The following is a 17,819-nucleotide window of genomic DNA, read 5'->3' as shown; positions in this document are numbered from 1 at the left end:
CTGGCAGAGGCCAACACAATATTGTAAACCAATTATCTATCCTCCAATTAAAAAATAAAAAAAACAAAAGGAACACTGGAGTGGGTTGCCCTGCCCTCCTCCAGGAGATCTTCCCCACACAGGAATCAAACTTGCGTCTCCTGTCTCCTGCTTTGGCTGCCGCCACCTGGGAAGCCCCCTCAGCAATGTACGCATCCGCTCAAGTGTCTGGCCTCTCGCCCTCAGTTTCTGCACTGTGTGGCCGCAGGCCTGGCCCCAAGCAGGTCTGCTTCACAAGTGGTCACCTTCAATAGATGTCACACCATCTGCGCTAAGCATCAGTGGGCTTTTGAACTCAGCTTCAGGAGAGTCAGACTCCGAGGACAGAGGCAGAGCAGGGCTGGGGTGGGGACTCTGGAGCCACTTGGCCCACAATTTGAGAGCTTACTTTTCTCGCTACCTGCCAGTGACCTTTACCAAGGAACCTGGCTCACGCTCAGTCCCACGCAGCTGACTGTGCTGGTGAACAGACGCAGGGTGAGCACAGGCTTGGGCAACTGAGAGTGTGATTGTGCCTGCTCAAGCCTGCCGAATGTCACCAGAGCCCTCCCATGAGGGTCCTGAAAGAGGAGTCTTGTAAATCTAGAGTCCAGACCAGCGCTCAGTTCTGGTGCCCACCAGGAAGCCCAGATGGAGCACCTGAGGCCCCGAGCAAAGGAATGAAGTCGGTCTGTGTGTGCTGGGCCCGGGCACATGTCCTCTCAGTAACATGATGGCACCCTTAATAGATGTTAAGCAGAGAAGGGTCACCATGTAGTATGTGTTTTATAAAGTAATGTGTGAGAATTAGGGACTTCATTGGTGAGCTATGATGCTATTATGAAGGAGGTAACACTAAGACAGGTGGATGCCATTTATCTGTGTCTCTTCTACACCAAAGAATTTGTCATTTGTAGCCCTGGGCAATGCCTTCCTGTGACAGCTAGGAGTTTGCTCTTCACTGTTCCAGTACCAGGAAGGTCACCTGCAGTCGACTTTGGCACTTTCTAGGTTCCTGGGGGCTCAGATGGTAAAGAATATGCTTGCAATGCAGGAGACCTGGGTCCATCCCTGGTGGGGGAGATGGCCTGGAGAAGGGGATTACCCACTCCAGTATTCTTGCCTGGAAAATCTCGTGGGCAGAGGAGCCTGGTGGGCTCCATTTCATGGGGTCAGGAACTTAACACGACTGAACGGTTAAGCAGAGCAGCATCCACACTTAAGTCATTGATGTCAGTCTTGCCACAGTGCCTGGCATTATGTGAGCATAACGTTTTTTCTGGGGGTTTGAGTTTGCCAAAATGAGAACAAAGCAAATAAAGAAAAAATTGCCAGACTTTCTACAAATGCTAAAGTGTATGGTGTCTTACTGTATTCTCTGGCAATTACTATACAGTCCCAGGACATAAAGTCACACCTTGGTTTCCAACATGATGATCTCCATAGAATGATTTCACTGAATTTAGAGATGTGGGGAAGAAAATCCCACTTCACACTTCATAAATTTGGGGCTACTGTTACTTTAGTATGGCTTCTTTATATTCCACTTTATTATGACTGTATCTCTATAAATGCAAACACTGTTTCTGTGGATATAATTTCATAAAGCAAAACTATCTTCTATCTTTAGCAGTGAAATTCAAGTGGCAACTATGACAAGCAAAGAAAAATGAATGTAGTTAACTTCAACCATCCCTGCTCATCTAAAAGCTTATGTCAGTTTCTAAATAAGCTTTTCATTTTTCTATTCAGTCTGCTGATCTTTGTTGATTTACAGCATGAATGAGCATGGCACATTGCAACTTGTATAGTGTATTTTTCCTAAATAATAAAACATTTATTGCAGACACATCAAGCTAACTAGAGGCTCTAAATTATTGTGGCAATGAAGTGCCGTGTTAACAACTCATTTACATCCTTCTGGTGACTCTCCATTACCAAGGTAAGTAATTTAATTCCATCTAGGAACAATGACTTTGCAAAGTGTAGTTACTGCAATTTGGAAAAAAAAAATATTTAAATAAGATTAGAAAGTATGATTAGATCATTCCAACTAAATACAAATGAAGTATTTAGCCAGGATAGAATGAATTATTTCCTACAATTTTTGGTGAAGATGTGCTAAAATACCTTCAGAAAGCTTTATATTATATGCTCAGCCATCTATGCTCAATGTATATTACTTGTGAATGTCTGTTTTATCAATTCAGTATGATGCTCTCTCATTCATTTTAATTTTCACTTCTCACTCTGAGTAAGTTTCAAAAGGTTGAGTTAGTAGTATATTCCTCATGATCAGGACTATAACACTTCAAAAGTGAGGGCGTTCATCTACCTTACTGGGCTTCCTAGGTGGCTCAGTGGTAAAGAATCCACCTCCAATGGGAGACACTTGGATTAGATCCCTGTGTTGGGAAGGTCTCCTGGAGAAGGAAATGGCAACTAACTCCAGTATTCTTGCCTGGGAAATCTCTTGGAGAAAGGAGCCTGGTGGGCTACAGTACATGAGGTCACAAAGAGTCAGACATGACTTAGCAAATAAATGACAACAATCCCCCTTATTGCTTGTGCAGGTCTCTTTCATATATGTGCACAAGCCATCATGTTGATATGAGGTCCGTCTCTTATTTAGTCCCGTCTTCCTTCACCCTAGATCCTGATTCTCATTGATGTTCCTGTACCCCTACTAAGTACCTGTTTTGATGTATTTAGATATATCTTTGCGCATGCATTTTTTTCAAATATAGTGCTTTTGTGACTATGTATGTGTTTTGAGTTTATGTAAACAATATTGCTCTGTTTCTTACTTTATTCCTTCAATACAGTTTTTATAAGCATCCGTTTATCTCTTATACCATGAGTTTGTGGCTTCTAACTGCAGCTTCCACATTTCCTTAAGTATTCCCCAAATAGATTCCTTCCAACTCCCTGCTATGCTAGATAATGAATACCTTCATAAGTCTTTTTATAAACCTATGAAAGAATTTCTCTGGGTTATATTGCAGAAGTGAGCTTCCTGAGACCCACTCAGATAGCATGTGCATATGTTCAGCGAGGATGAACACATAGCATAAGGATGAATCCATGCTCGTAAGTGTGTATACATTCACAGCAAGGTTATGGAGAGGTGCACAGAACTGAAGAAGAATGAAGACTTGTTAAGAACATGCTAAGGATGGGCAGTGATAAACATATTCTTAAATCAAGATGGCCAAATACACAGTACATACACTCAGAATGTATATACACTTAGAACAGATGACCAAGTGTACACTCAGTACAGATGACTGAGTGTACAGATGTAATTAAGTGTGTAGATGTACATAATTGCTGGTAAGATTGTTGTTTAGAATAGGTATAATCTTACCAGCAGCGCATGTTCCTATCCCCTCATAATCGCTACAAGTTATGCTGTACTGATAATTTCATTTTGCTTTTAACATGGATAAACCATTATTTTATTTTTACTGTATTTATCATATATCTGATGAGTTTGAGTACTTTTATGATACTTGCAGTCAGTTTGGGCTTCCCTTTCTGTGAATTATAAGTATAAAACATTTGCACATTTGAATTGTTTTTCTGTCATTTTTTTAATTGTGATTTCAGGAATTCCTTCCGTATATGTTTTATTATGGGCTTCCCAAGTGGCGCTAGTGGTAAAGAACCTGCTGCCAATGCAGGAGATGTAAGAGACATGGGTTTGATCCCTGGATTGAGAAAATCCCCTGGAAGACAGCATGGCAACTCACTCCAGTATTCTTGCCTGGAGAATCTCATGGACAGAGGAGCCTGGGGGAGCATAGTCAAAAGGGTCACAAAGAGTTGGACATGACTGAAGTGACTTAAATGAAGTCACTCAGTCATGTCCAACTCTTTGCGACCCCATGGACTGTATCTTACAAGGCTTCTCTGTCCATGGAATTTTCCAGGCAAGAGTACTGGAGTGGGTTGCCATTTCCTTCTCCAGGAGATCTTCCCAACCTAGGGATCGAACCTGGGTCTCCTGCATTGCAGGCAGACACTTTACCATCTGAGCTACCAGGGAAGCCTCTGAAGTGACTTAGCAAGCATGCAAAGATGTATTGTTATATAATTATATAGAAATACAGCATATTATATATCACATAATATATAATATGTCATTCATGGATAGTGGTAGTTAATTCCATACAGTAAAATCCATTCATTGTTTTGCACAGTGAGTTTTCTTTTGGGAATTTTATCCAAGACTATCCCTTCCTATGCTCCAAGCTACAGGAGTATTCCTCCTATTAGTACAATAGTTTCATAGTTTATCTTTTGCACATAGATATGTACACCATCAGAACTGGTTTTTTTTTTTTGCATGTACAATGTAAATTAGTGACCCAAGCTTATTTATTTTTTAATAAATAGTAAGCAGTTTCTAAACACACATTTCTAAATAACACATACATGCACTTGTGCTATATTTATCATCATTTTTTCTCACGTATAAGTGGATCTTATTGTGACTTCTATTCCTTTGGTATACTTATTCCTCAGAAAACAACATGCTATTTTTACAAAATCTAAATATTTGGAAGAGAGACTCCCTCTTCACTCTCCCTTTTATGGATCATTATTTAACCATATAAAGGCTAAAAGGAGTTTATCAGTTCCTAAAAATATTCCTCTGTTTCTATTTGATTGCCTTGATTTAAAAAATTCATTTAAAGAAAATGTATATCTTATAATCAGCAGTCACCAATCTTTTTGCCACTAGGCACTGGTTTCATGGAAGATACTTTTTTTCCAGGAACAGGGGACCGGGTGGGGAGGGGAGATGTTTTTGGATGGTTTTAGTTTTACCCTTTGCTCACCTTTTACTGTGTAGCTGGTTTGCTCACAGGCCACAGACCAGTACTAGTCCATGGCCCTGGGAGCTGGAGACCCCTGTTTATGGTGATAAGTTGCTCCATCCATAAATGTGGATAATCTTCCCATACAGTTAGATCCGTTTTTAAATCCTGTAATAAGGGCATTAATTGTTGATATTGTCAAGTCAGTGTTCACCCTTTGTTAGGTTAATTTATAGATATGTGACAATTATTGTCACTTTTGTAAACTGCACCTTATTTAACCTATTGCATTTTTCATTTGGTTATTGCTGCTATAGAGTAGGGATCAACAAGTTTGTTCCTGTAAAAGACCAGATAGTAAATAATTTGGGCTTTGAGGGCCAGTCTCTATTGTAAATATTCAGTTCTGCCATATTAGTAAGAAAGCCTGAGACAATGTATAAACAAATGACCATGGCTATGTTCCAATAAAATTCTATTTACAAAACAGGTGAGGGTCCAATTTGGCTAGCAGGCAATATTTGTCAATCTCTTGCTATAGAAAAGCAGTACTAATCATTTATGCAGTAAATTTGCAGAACTCTCTAATTGGAATAAATAAATGTAGTGTTTTTAAAATATTGATAAATGTACTATCTGTAAATAATGACTATTTATCTCTTTGTTTTTGATTACTTAACTTTCATTTCTTTTTTCCTAATTAGAAAATTGCTATGATCATCCATGCATTAAGTAATATCAATAATAGTGGGCATCCTTGTCTTGATCTTACTTTTATGGAAAATACCTCTAGAGTTTCTTCATTTATATGATATTTCATATTATTTGTTTTATTAATTTTTATGACTTGGTAAGGACATTTTCTTCTGTTTCTGGTTTAATGATATTTTATGAGAAATAGATAGTTTAATATTAACCATAATTATATTTTTAAAATAAACTTCATTAGGGCAAAATGTATTCTTTTCCTCATATCAAATTTTTGACATAAAAATTATATACCAGACAGTGCATCCATTTTAAGAGTGCAATGCAATGAGGCCTAATAAATGCATACTCCCATGTAAATTCCACTCCAGTTAAGGAATGGATCATTTTCCTCACACATACTCATACAGAAAAATTGAGCTTGTACATTTGCAGTCATTGCATTCCTATTACTAAATTCAGTAAATAATAACTGCCTGTGTCAGCATAGATTCTTGCTGTGGTTGTTTAGTTGCTAAGTTGTGTTTGACTCTTTTGTGACCCCATGGACTGTAGCCCTCAGGCTCCTCTGACTGTGGTATTTCCCAGACAAGAATATTGGTCTGGGTTGCCATTCCTTCTTCAGGGGCTCTTCTTGACCCAGGGATTGAACGTGCATCAACTGCATTGGCAGGGCAGATTCTTTACCACTGAGCCCACCATAGATTAGTTTTACCTTTTTGGATTTTCATATAAATTAGATCATACAATATGTTCACTTTTGTGTATACTTTCTTTTTATTTAATTTTTTCTTTATTTTTTAAATTATGAGAATATGATAATATACAGGAGACTTGGAAAATATAGAAAAAAGTTACATATAGTTCCACTATATATTACAATTATTGTTTAAGTAGATAAATAAATATTTTATTTGGAGTTTCAATATCAAACTCTCAAAAATTGATGGAATAAATGGACAGAAAAGAAGACCTGAAAATCACTGTGAACCAATTCAACATAATTAAGATTTGTGTATACTTTACTAGATGTATATGTTTTTATTTCATCTTGTTATGCTTTCACTACATTTTTTAAAATATGAAACATGAATAGCTATGTTCTTTTTTTTCCCTGATAATTCTATTATTTCTATCATGCATCTGTTTCCATTGATTTTTATTTCTCCATCTTATGGGTAATAGTTTCTTGCTTCTTTGTATACCTGAGAATATTTTTTTGGATGTCAAATATGTATTTTTTTAAATAGAAGATATTTAAGGTAGAACCAGGAAGGTGGATAAGACTTTAACAGTGGAATTAAGGAGAGGGACAAGATTTCATAGGAAAGTTACAATGAACTAAATTATGATGTGTTAAAAAAAGGATATCTATTGAAATTAAAGTATAGATCTGTTCTTATATAACAGTGTCATAAGCAGTAAAGTTCTCTATGATTTACAGGAGAAATGGTTGAGGTAGGGAGATGCTGGGATTCCCAGGTGGCTGAGTGGTAAAGAATCTGCCTTCAGCGCAGGAAATGCAGGAGATGCGTGTTTGATTCCCGGATCAGGAAGATCCCTTGGAGGAAGAAATGGCAACCCACTCCAGTATTCTTGCCTGAAAAATCCCAGGGACAGAGGAGCCTGATGGGCTATACAGTTCATAAGGTGGCAGAGTTGGACATGACAAACAACTGAGTGTGCACACACACACACACACACACACACGGAGATGTTAAGTAAGACACTCAAGCTTACCTAGAGTATAGTAGTAAGGATTTGAAACCAGGTTCTCTGACTTGGAAACTCTTGTTTTCAACTGCTATGTTACATTGACGGATAACCTGAGGTTTCTTTTTTTTGCAGTTAACCATTAAACCAAACTTACTGATTTGTGAACACTGGTACATGATCATAATTTTTCAAATATTTACAGATAATATATAGAGAAAAAGAAGTGCTTTTATAATGCCCAGAGAACAATCTTAAATCTTTCTATTGACAATGCAGTCAAGTCAGGGGTTAATTAATATGATCCAAATAATTGTAATCAGAACAACTTTCCTACCTTTGACATTGGCACGTGCTATTTGTTTCTGTTCTCTGATATACTCCTCCCCTAGTTCAAAATTGGCTAGTAGAAACTATGAGTCGCATGTGTAATTTAAAACTTTATAGCAGTCACATTATTAAAAATAAAAGTGAGTATGATATAAAATATTAATATTTTGTATAGCTAATTATATCCAGAATAACATTTCAATGTGTAGTTAGTATATATATTAAGATACTTAACATTTTTTTATATTAAGTCTTTGAAGTTCAATGTGTATTTTATACTTATAGGACATCTCAAGCGGGACCATCATAGGCTGGTGGGAAACATGGTTTCTATCACAGCTCCACTATTATGGCTAAAAGGCAGCCAAACTTGATGCACCAGAAAGGTAATCCCATGATGAACTCCTTCTTATCATTTAGGGTTCAGTTCCAGGGCCTCCTTTATATTGAGGGCTTCTTTGATCACATCACCTACTAGGTCCAGTCAGTCATTCTCCAGCCTATTACCCAGTTTTGTTGATTCATACTATTTTGTTGTTCAGTCACTGAGTTGCGTCCAAAACTTTGTGACCCCATGGACTGCATGCAGCACATAACATATTTACTGACTTTAATTTATTATTAATAATTGTTTTCATGTTAGTATCTTTGACTTAGGAAGCATCACTATGAACAAAGCTAGTGGAGGTGATGGAATTCCAGTTGAGCTATTTCAAATCCTAAAAGATAATGCTGTGAAAGTGCTGCACTGAATATGCCAGAAAATTTGGAAAACTCAATAGTGGCCACAGGACCATAAAAGATCAATTTTCATCCCAATCCCAAATAAAGGCAATGCCAAAGAATGTTCAAACTACTACACAATTTTACTCATCTCACATGCTAGCAAAGTAATGATCAATATTCTCCAGATGAGGCTTCAACAGTACATGAACCAAAAACTTCCAAATGTTTAAGCTGGATTTAGAAAAGGCAGAAGAACCAGAGATCAAATTGCCAAAATCTGTTGGATCATTGAAAAAGCAAGACAGTTCCAGAAAAACATCTACTTCTGCTTTATTGACTATGCCAAATCCCTTGATTGTGTGGATTACAACAAACTGTGGAAAATTCTTCAAGAGATGGAAATACCAGACCACCTTACCTGCCTCCTGAGAAATCTGTATGCTGGTCAGGATGCAACAGTTAGAACTGGACATGGAACAACAGACTGATTCCCAACTGGGAAAGGAGTACATCAAGGGTGTATATTGTCACCCTGCTTATTTAACTTATATGAAGAGTACATCATAAAAAATTCCAGGCTGGATGAAGCACAAGCTGGAATCAAGATTTTTGGGAGAAATGTCAATAACCTCAGATATGACCATTATGTCAGAAACCAAAGAGGAACTGAAGATGAAAGTGAAAGAAGAGAGTGAGAAAGTTGGCTTAAAAGTCAACATACAAAAAATGAAGATCATGGCACCTGGTTCTACCACTTCATGGCAAATAGATGGGTAAACAATGGATACCGTGACAGACTTCATTTTCTTGGACTCCAAAATCACTCTAGATGGTGACTGTAGCCATGAAATTAAAAGACACTTATACCTTGGCAGGAAAGTTATGACCAACCTAGACAGCATCATAAAAAGCAGAGACATTACTTTGCCAACATAGGTCTGTCTAGTCAAAGCTATGGGTTTTCCAATAGTCGTGTATGGATGGGAGAGTTGGACTATAAAGAAAACTGAGAACTGAAAGAATTGATGCTTTTGAACTGTGGTATTGAAGATTCTTGAGAATCTTTTGGACTGCAAGGAGATCAAGCCAGTCCATCCTAAAGGAAATCAGTCCTGAATAATCATTGGAAGAACTGATGCTGAAGCTGAAGTTCCAATACTTTGGCCACCTCATGTGAAGAACTGACTCATTGGAAAAGAGTTTGATGCTGGGAAGGATTTAAGGCAGGAGGAGAGGGGGATGAGAGAGGATGAGATGGTTGGACGGCATCACCAACTCGATGAACATGAGTTTGAGCAGATTCTGGGAGTTCGTGATGGACAGGGAAGCCTCGGGTGCTGCAGTCCATGGGGTTTAAAGAGTCGGACACGACTGAGCGACTGAACTGAACTGAACTGATGTATGACTTGCCACTATATAACAGTCACGAAGGCAAGGACAGCACATCATCTTTAGCATTTTGGACAACTGAAAATTTTCTAATGAGTGAATAGATGAATGAAAGACTTTTTAAGGCAGTTTGCTAAGTATTTTAGAGATTGTGTAATTTAAACTTACAGAAATGTCACATATCAGGAAAACATCTTTATCCTCATTTTAAAAAATTTTATGGGAATATAGCTGCTTTACAATGTTGTGGTATTTTCTACTGTACAGCAAATTGAATCAGCCATATGTGTACCTTGTTGTTGTTGCTTAGTCTCTAAGTCGTGTCTGATTCCTTTGTGACCCCATGGACTGTAGTCTTCCAGGCTCCTCTGTCCATGGGATTTTCCAGGCAAGAAGACCAGAGAGGTTGCCATTTCCTCCATGGGATATTCCGAGGTAGGAATTGAATCCATGGCTTTGCCATGTCTCCTGCATTGTAGGTGGATTCTTTATCTCTGAACCACTGGGGAAGCCCATATGTATACATGTATTCCCCCTTTTTTGAATTTCCTGCTCATTTAGGTTACCACAGGGGGTTGAATAGAGCCAAATTATCAGATAAATTTTACAAATCAAATTAGTTAGTTGATTAAAATTATAAAAAAAAAGAGACCTCCATGTCCATGGATTCCAAACATCTAAAGTTAGATATTTGAGATAGAAATTAGGAGATTAATTCTAATAGTACTCAATAGGAGAAAGTAGTGAAAGTGTTAGTCGCTCAGTCGTGTCGGACTCTTTGCGACCCCATGACCCCACCAGGCTCCTCTGTTCCTCAAGTTCTCCAACCAAGGTTACTTGAATGGGTAGCCATTCCCTTTCCAGGGGATCTTCCCAACCCAGGGATCAAATCTGGGTAACCCACTTTGAAGCATTTTCTTTACTATCTGGGCCAACTTCACAAATCTTGGCAAATTCTTGCCTACTGTACCTAAAGAAACATGAAGTTACAGATAACATAGATTTCTAGGTAGAACAATCTAACATACACGCTATTAGATTTTCTAACACTTTCACATTTATTATTTTATTTAATTCTATAATTAACTTGTAATGTAAACAAAGCAAATATATTACTTTTTCATTTAACAGATAGAAGAAAAACACAAGGTTAAGTGAATTGTCCAAAGTTAAACAGTAAATTAGCACCAATGTATACCAAGACTATAACCCAGACCTTCTATTTTCTAGGCAGCTACCTGTCCCACTTGCTACGTCTGGCGTCAACAATTTCAAAAGAAAAAAATAAATAAAAGAAGAAAAGAAAGAAAAATGGAAAGAGGAGAGGGAAAGACTAAGAAAACATGTTTATTGAGTTGCAGTGTGTTTACTAAGAAGTGCACACAAGTGTACAGCTCCATGAATTGCCAAAAAGTGAATATATCTGTGTAATCAGGTGAGGACATGGAACATTACCAGCAAAATGGAAGACTGCTGTCCATCATGTCCTACAGCAATCACCCTGATTTTCATCCATTTCGCCTAATTTTTAAATTTATATGAATAGCATCACATAGTACGTATACTTATAAATCTGGTTTTTTCCATTATCGTTATGTGACAGAGATCTATTCACGCTATTGTGTGGATTTGCATTGCCAGAATTATATACATTTTATGAATATGCCACAAATCATTTTCATTCTACTCTTGATGAGCAATTGAATTGATTCCAAGTTTTGGCTATTACCAATAATCCTATTAATATTCTTGTCTATTCCTTTTGGATATAAATGCAACCACCTTTACTGGGTGCATACCTAACAGTAAAATCTATGGGTCGTAGAGTATGGACATACTGACTTTTAGTCTTATCTAAGAAATGATCACCCGTACCAAATTCATGAAAATATTCTCTAAAATTTTATTATAGGAGTTTTATCATTTATCTTTTACATTTTAATCTACAACTTACTTTTATGTAATTTTTGAGTAGATGTGAAGTAGAGATCTGCCTTTGTAATTTTTAGTACCTCTATCTATCCTTGGATCAATATCCCTCTAGCTTATTACGTAGCTTTTTGGTGTCTTGATATCTGGTAGGAAAGCCTCCAATATTATTCTTTTTCTTCAATACTGTCTTGGTTTTTCTTAACTATTTACATTGTTACATAAAATTTAGAATTAGTTTGTTAATTTCCACTAAAAAGAAAAGTTGTTAAAACTTTGACTGATAGTGTATTGAATTGGCAGAATTGCAATGAAAGTATAAATCAGTTTGTAGAGAAGTGCTATCTTTAAAATGTTTCATTTTCCAGTGGAGGCAGAAAATACATCCCACATTTATTTAGATTATCTTTAATTTTCTCACTGAGTTTTCAAAATTTTGAGTGTAGAGCTCTGGTTTAGCTTTTATTACATGTATACCAAGTGTTTGAGCTTGCATTGCAACTAAAAATGGTTTCAGTTGAAATATTCATAGAATCATGCTGTTTTGCTTGTATATAGAAATAACAATAATTTTTATTATTTCTAGACATGTTGTTGAATCCACACATTAATTCTAATTAAAACTAATTATAGTAAATGTGTAATTCCTTTTGATTTTTAAATATACAATTCATGTCATCTGCAGTGATATTTTCAATCCCTTTAACTTTTATTTCCTTTTCTTGCCTTGTTGCCTTAAGTAGGATAGCTAGTAAATATTTAGTAGAACTAAGTGTCAAGATCATGTGATTTGGTTCTCCAGTTGGTTAATATAATGGATTAAAATGGATTTATTTTTATAAAGATAAACCAACAGTGCATTCCTGGAATAAATTTAATCTATTTTTAATCTTTTTTAGCATATACATATATATATATAGAGAGAGAGAGAGAAAGAGAGAGAGAGAGAGAAAGAGAGAGAGAGAGAAGTATTTCTATAAAATATCAGAAACTGATATTTTATTCACATATTTGGGGATTTTCTAATTTTATGTAATTTATTCTTTTATTTTTTTCTAGCTTAAATACACTGAAATTTTCAGAATGATCTCAGTATTTCAATTTTATTGAGAAATGTTTTAAAGTTCAGCATACAAACAGCTTTGGTAAGTTGCTAATGTGCACTAAAAGATATGTAGATTCTGCAGATATTGTGTGAAGCATTTTATAAAAGCTTATTTAGGTTATTTTTTAGTCACGCTGTTTAAATGTTCTACAGCTTTAGTAATGATTTCAGTTAGCCTGTTTAACTCATTACCAACTTACCAACTGAGGCAAGTTACAACTTTATCATTTTTGATTTGTCTATTTATCTTTAAAGTTTTATCAATATTTAATCACATAGATATTAAAGTTATAATTTGGTTTATATAAATTAAGAATTATTGAGCTTTTCCTGTGAATTTTCTCTTATTATTGTCATGACACATTCCTCATTCTTGTTTAATGTGTTTCTTACCTTAAGCTAGGCATTGTCTGATATTGGTACAAGTACACAAACTTTATTTGCTTCATATTTGAATGGGACATTGTTTCTGTGCCTTTACTTCAACTTTTTAAACAATTTTATAATTAAGATATAATTCTTTAGCTTATCATGTTAGTAGTTTTTAATATTGTTTTTTAAGCTTTATTTTTAATTATACTATTTGGTTATACACATTCAATAAAATTAGAGATACATTTTGGTTTAAATATACCATTTACTGTTTATTTTTCTATTTGCCCCACTTTTTTTCCTTCTCTTCTGATTTCTTTTTGAAAAAAAATATTTTTTTGCTCTTCCATTTTTAATTGTCAGAAACCTGGTGGTTGAAATGGTAAAGAATCTACTTATAATGCAAGAGACCTGTGTTCATTCCCTGGGTTGGGAAGAACCCCTGGAAGAGGGCATGGCAACCCACTCCAGTACTCTTGCCTGGAGAATCCGCATGGACAGAGGAGCCTGGCGGGCTACAGTCCAGGGGATCACAGAGATTCAAACACGACCGAGCAACTAAGCACAGCACACGTTGATTACACATTTTTAACTTCTCTTCTAGTAGTTACCTTAGAAACGAAAACACATATCTTTGACTAGTTAAAGATTAATATAAATGGAAAAATTTTCCCATTTTCAAAAGAATAAAGTAAACTTAAAACAATTTAATTATATTCATTTACTCTTTCTCTCTTTTTTGATGTTACTAAAATTTTTAATCATATATATCTTAAAATCTTGCATGCTATCATTATCATTGTTTTTCTATAATCAATACTCATCTAGATTTACCAACATATTTCTTCCTCCAAATGGCCTTTATTTCCTCCTGCTTTATCTTAGATTATTTTCCTTCTGTTAGAATAGCTCCTTTTAATGATTCCTTAGTATATTTTGCCTTGTGGAAAATATTCTGTTTCAATTATCAGAAATGTCCTTAACTTTTCTCTGCTTATGAAGGATATTTTAGAGTATTGAATTCTAGACTGTTAATTATTTTTATTAACTACTTTTAATATCATTCTGATGTCTTCTTGCCTCTGAACTTTTCTTAAGAAATCAGATGTCAATTGCATTATTGGTTTAATAAAGACAATGGATCATTTTCTCTGGCTGCTCATTATATTTCCTTTGTCTTTGCTTTTCAGCAGTTTTCTTTATTGTTCCTTCATATGATTTTCTTTGTGATTTATGGCTTGAAAGTTTATATCAATTTTTCAATCTATGACTTGGTATCTTTCATCGATTTTCAAATATTTTGGCCATATCTCCTTAACTATTTTTTCTACACTGTTATTTATCTAATCTTCTGTTGAATCTTTCTATGAGATCTTATTTTCAGTTATTTTGTTTTTCAGTTCTATATTTTTGATTTACTTTTTTCATAATTTCCCATTTTTTCCCTTTTGCTGTATAGAGATAATAGAAGAGAAAAGGTGAAGAAAGAGAAATGAGGGAAAGCAATATTTCTAGTTGCTGTCCATGGAAGAGGTATCTGCAATAAGCATTGCTGCCATTGCTGGAATCACAATCATCAACTTTTAAGTACAAAAAAGATGTCTCGTCTCCCTTGTAATAAAAAGTGTATAACTACACTGTAATACCACCATTCACATATCAAATAGATAAAAATCAAAATTTGGTAATCCTTTGTAGATCCTTTGTAGAGATTGTTTAGGATAACCAATAATTTCATGCATTATTGTGGGAATAAAAACTGATCATTATATGGTACAATTAGATGATATCTATCAAAATTAAAATACACCTATCTCATGACATTGCAATTCTTCTATGTACAAATCAATCTACACAAAGTTTCCTATGTGTGAGCAAACATATCTGTGGCTCTAATCATATATTAACAATGACTTGAAACAACCTAAATTCTCCAAATGAGGAACTGGTAAAATAATTTTTTTAACTAGCAAAAGAACAGAAGTAATCTAAGTCCATTCATTGTGTACTGGTTAAATAAATTGTGAAACTAAATTTTAACACAATATTAAAATGGCTTTAATTGAAAATAAATTTAATAAGATAAGTAATGAATTATGGTATGCATTATATGTAATTTTTATAAACTGGATCTCTATGTACATATTTTGAAATAATTCTGAGGTATGTTGTTAAGTTATAAAAAACAGAAAAGAATATATAATGTAAACATATAGTTGCATACTTGCATATGAAGAGAAGATATATAAAGTGGCTTTTAACATAGAACAAAATTATTTTATTCCCCTATCTCCACTTGGCTAAATCTTATCTGGCTTAAATTGACAATTCTCCAAGAAATCTTCTTGGGCCTCCATTCAAAGATAATCTCATATTACTCTGAACGTGAAAGGGCTTATTTGTGTTAAAAAATATTATACCAGTCAACCTTTAAAAGGAGAATTTATGTGCTTGCCTAAAACTGCTACTATATATAAGCTCTTTGATAATGAAGTTCTTTTTTTACAAATCTTTAAATCCCTATAGCAATATATTTTTAACTTATCACATATTAGAACAAATAATATTAGTTGAATTGAGTGGAGTTCCTATTAAATGAATGAAAGCAATCAACGAATGATATTTTACTGCACGTGAAAGATTTCCTACCTTACAGGCTATGAAGAACAGGCTCAATTGAGAGCATTAAATGAGTTCCACCTTATGAACATCATTTACAATATTTGATTGCACCTAAGATTTGAAGAAATCATTGAAGCTTGGGTTTTTATGATCAGCATATTTAGTGTAAATTGCAATTGCTTCATAATATGTAAGAGCTTCATATCAAGGTTCTCTCAGGCCTCTTGTTAATAAAATTAAACACAGGTTTAGATTTTTCTGAAAAAAACCAGCATGTTATCCTAAATTTGATTCTACTTCTTAATGGAGACTCCACCTGATTCTTTGAAGCACTATAAAGAGGGAAGGCAGACAATTTAGAGATATCATTTACTCAAATTTACAACCATTCACCCTGAAAACACAATTAGGTATACTAAACTGCAGGGGGAAACAAACAAACAAACAGTTCCTTCTTACAAAAACTTAGCTGATAAAATGCTCCATGCAGAAGTCTTGAATTTGTTTGTATTTTGAGCCTTCAGGACAGATTCTGATTAAGAAATAAGAGACAGAACTCTTGAAATCTATGTCACCAACTAAATTAAAATAAGAAAGAGCAGGTTTTTAATCCAATATTTTAGAACAAATGACTGAAAAAAAAACAATGGCTTAAAATGCTTTGGGGTTTGAGATTCTTTCCCTTTAAGAAAGTTATATGCACACACACAGCACAAAAACCAAATTATGCAAATTCCAACTCAAAGGAATTGAAGCTGTCCTGTTGGGCTTGTTTCACCTCTGAACCATAGGAAATTGATGTGGGTCAGGGTCAAGATCAAGGTCAAGATACTAGCAGTTAGTTAATACTTCAGTTCAGTTCAGTCGCTCAGTCATGTCCGACTCTTTGAAAGCCCATGAATTTCAGCACGCCAGGTCTCCCTGTCCATCACCAACTCCTGGAGTTCACACAAACTCATGTCCATCGAGTTGGTGATGCCATCCAGCCATCTCATCCTCTGTCATCCCCTTCTCCTCCTGCCCCCAATCCCTCCCAGCATCAGTCTTTTCCAATAAGTCAACACTTCCCATGAGGTGGCCAAAGTATCGGTGTTTCAGTTTTAGCATCACTCCTCCCAAAGAACACCCAGGACTGATCTCCTTTAGGGTGGACTGGGTGGATCTCCTGGCAGTTCAAGGGACTCTCGAGAGTTTTCTCCAACATCACAGTTCAAAAACATCAATTCTTTGGTGCTCAGCTTTCTTCACAGTCCAACTCAAACATCCATACATGACCACTGGAAAAACCATAGCCTTGACTAGACAGACCTTTGTTGGGAAAGTAATGTCTCTGCTTTTTAATATGCTGCCCTGGTTGGTAGTAACTTTCTTTCCAAGGAGGAAGCGTCTTTTAATTTCATGGCTGCAATCACCATCTGTAATGATTTTGGAGCCCCCCAAAATAAAGTCAGACACTGTTTCCCCACCTATTTCCCATGAAGTGATGGGACCAGATGCCATGATCTTAGTCTTCTGAATGTTGAGCTTTAAGCCAACATTTTCACTCTCCACTTTCACTTTCATCAAGAGGCTTTTTAGTTCCTCTTCACTTTCTGCCATAAGGGTGGTGTCATCTGCATATCTGACGTTATTGATATTTCTCCCCACAATCTTGATTCCAGCTTGTGCTTCTTCCAGCCCAGTGTTTCTCATGATGTATTCTGCTTATAAGTTAAATAAGCAGGGTGACAATATACAGCCTTGACATACTCCTTTTCCTATTTGGAACCAGTCTGTTGTTCCATGTCCAGTTCTAACAGTTGCTTCCTGACCTGCATACAGGTTTCTCAAGAGGCAGGTCAGGTGGTCTGGTACTCTCATCTCTTTCAGAATTTCCTACAGTTTATTGTGATCCACACAATCAAAGGCTTTGGCATAATCAAAAAAGCAGAAATAGATGTTTTTCTGGAACTCTCTTGCTTTTTCCATGATCCAGGGGATGTTGGCAATTTGATCTCTGGTTCCTCTGCCTTTTCTAAAACCAGCTTGAATATCAGGAAGTTCACGGTTCACGTATTGCGGAAGCCTGACTTGGAGAATTTTGA

The sequence above is a fragment of the Ovis canadensis genome, chromosome 1 (genome assembly GCF_042477335.2).
Source record: "Ovis canadensis isolate MfBH-ARS-UI-01 breed Bighorn chromosome 1, ARS-UI_OviCan_v2, whole genome shotgun sequence".
Taxonomy (NCBI): domain Eukaryota; kingdom Metazoa; phylum Chordata; class Mammalia; order Artiodactyla; family Bovidae; genus Ovis; species Ovis canadensis.
Note: the sequence above shows the minus strand (reverse complement) of the source record.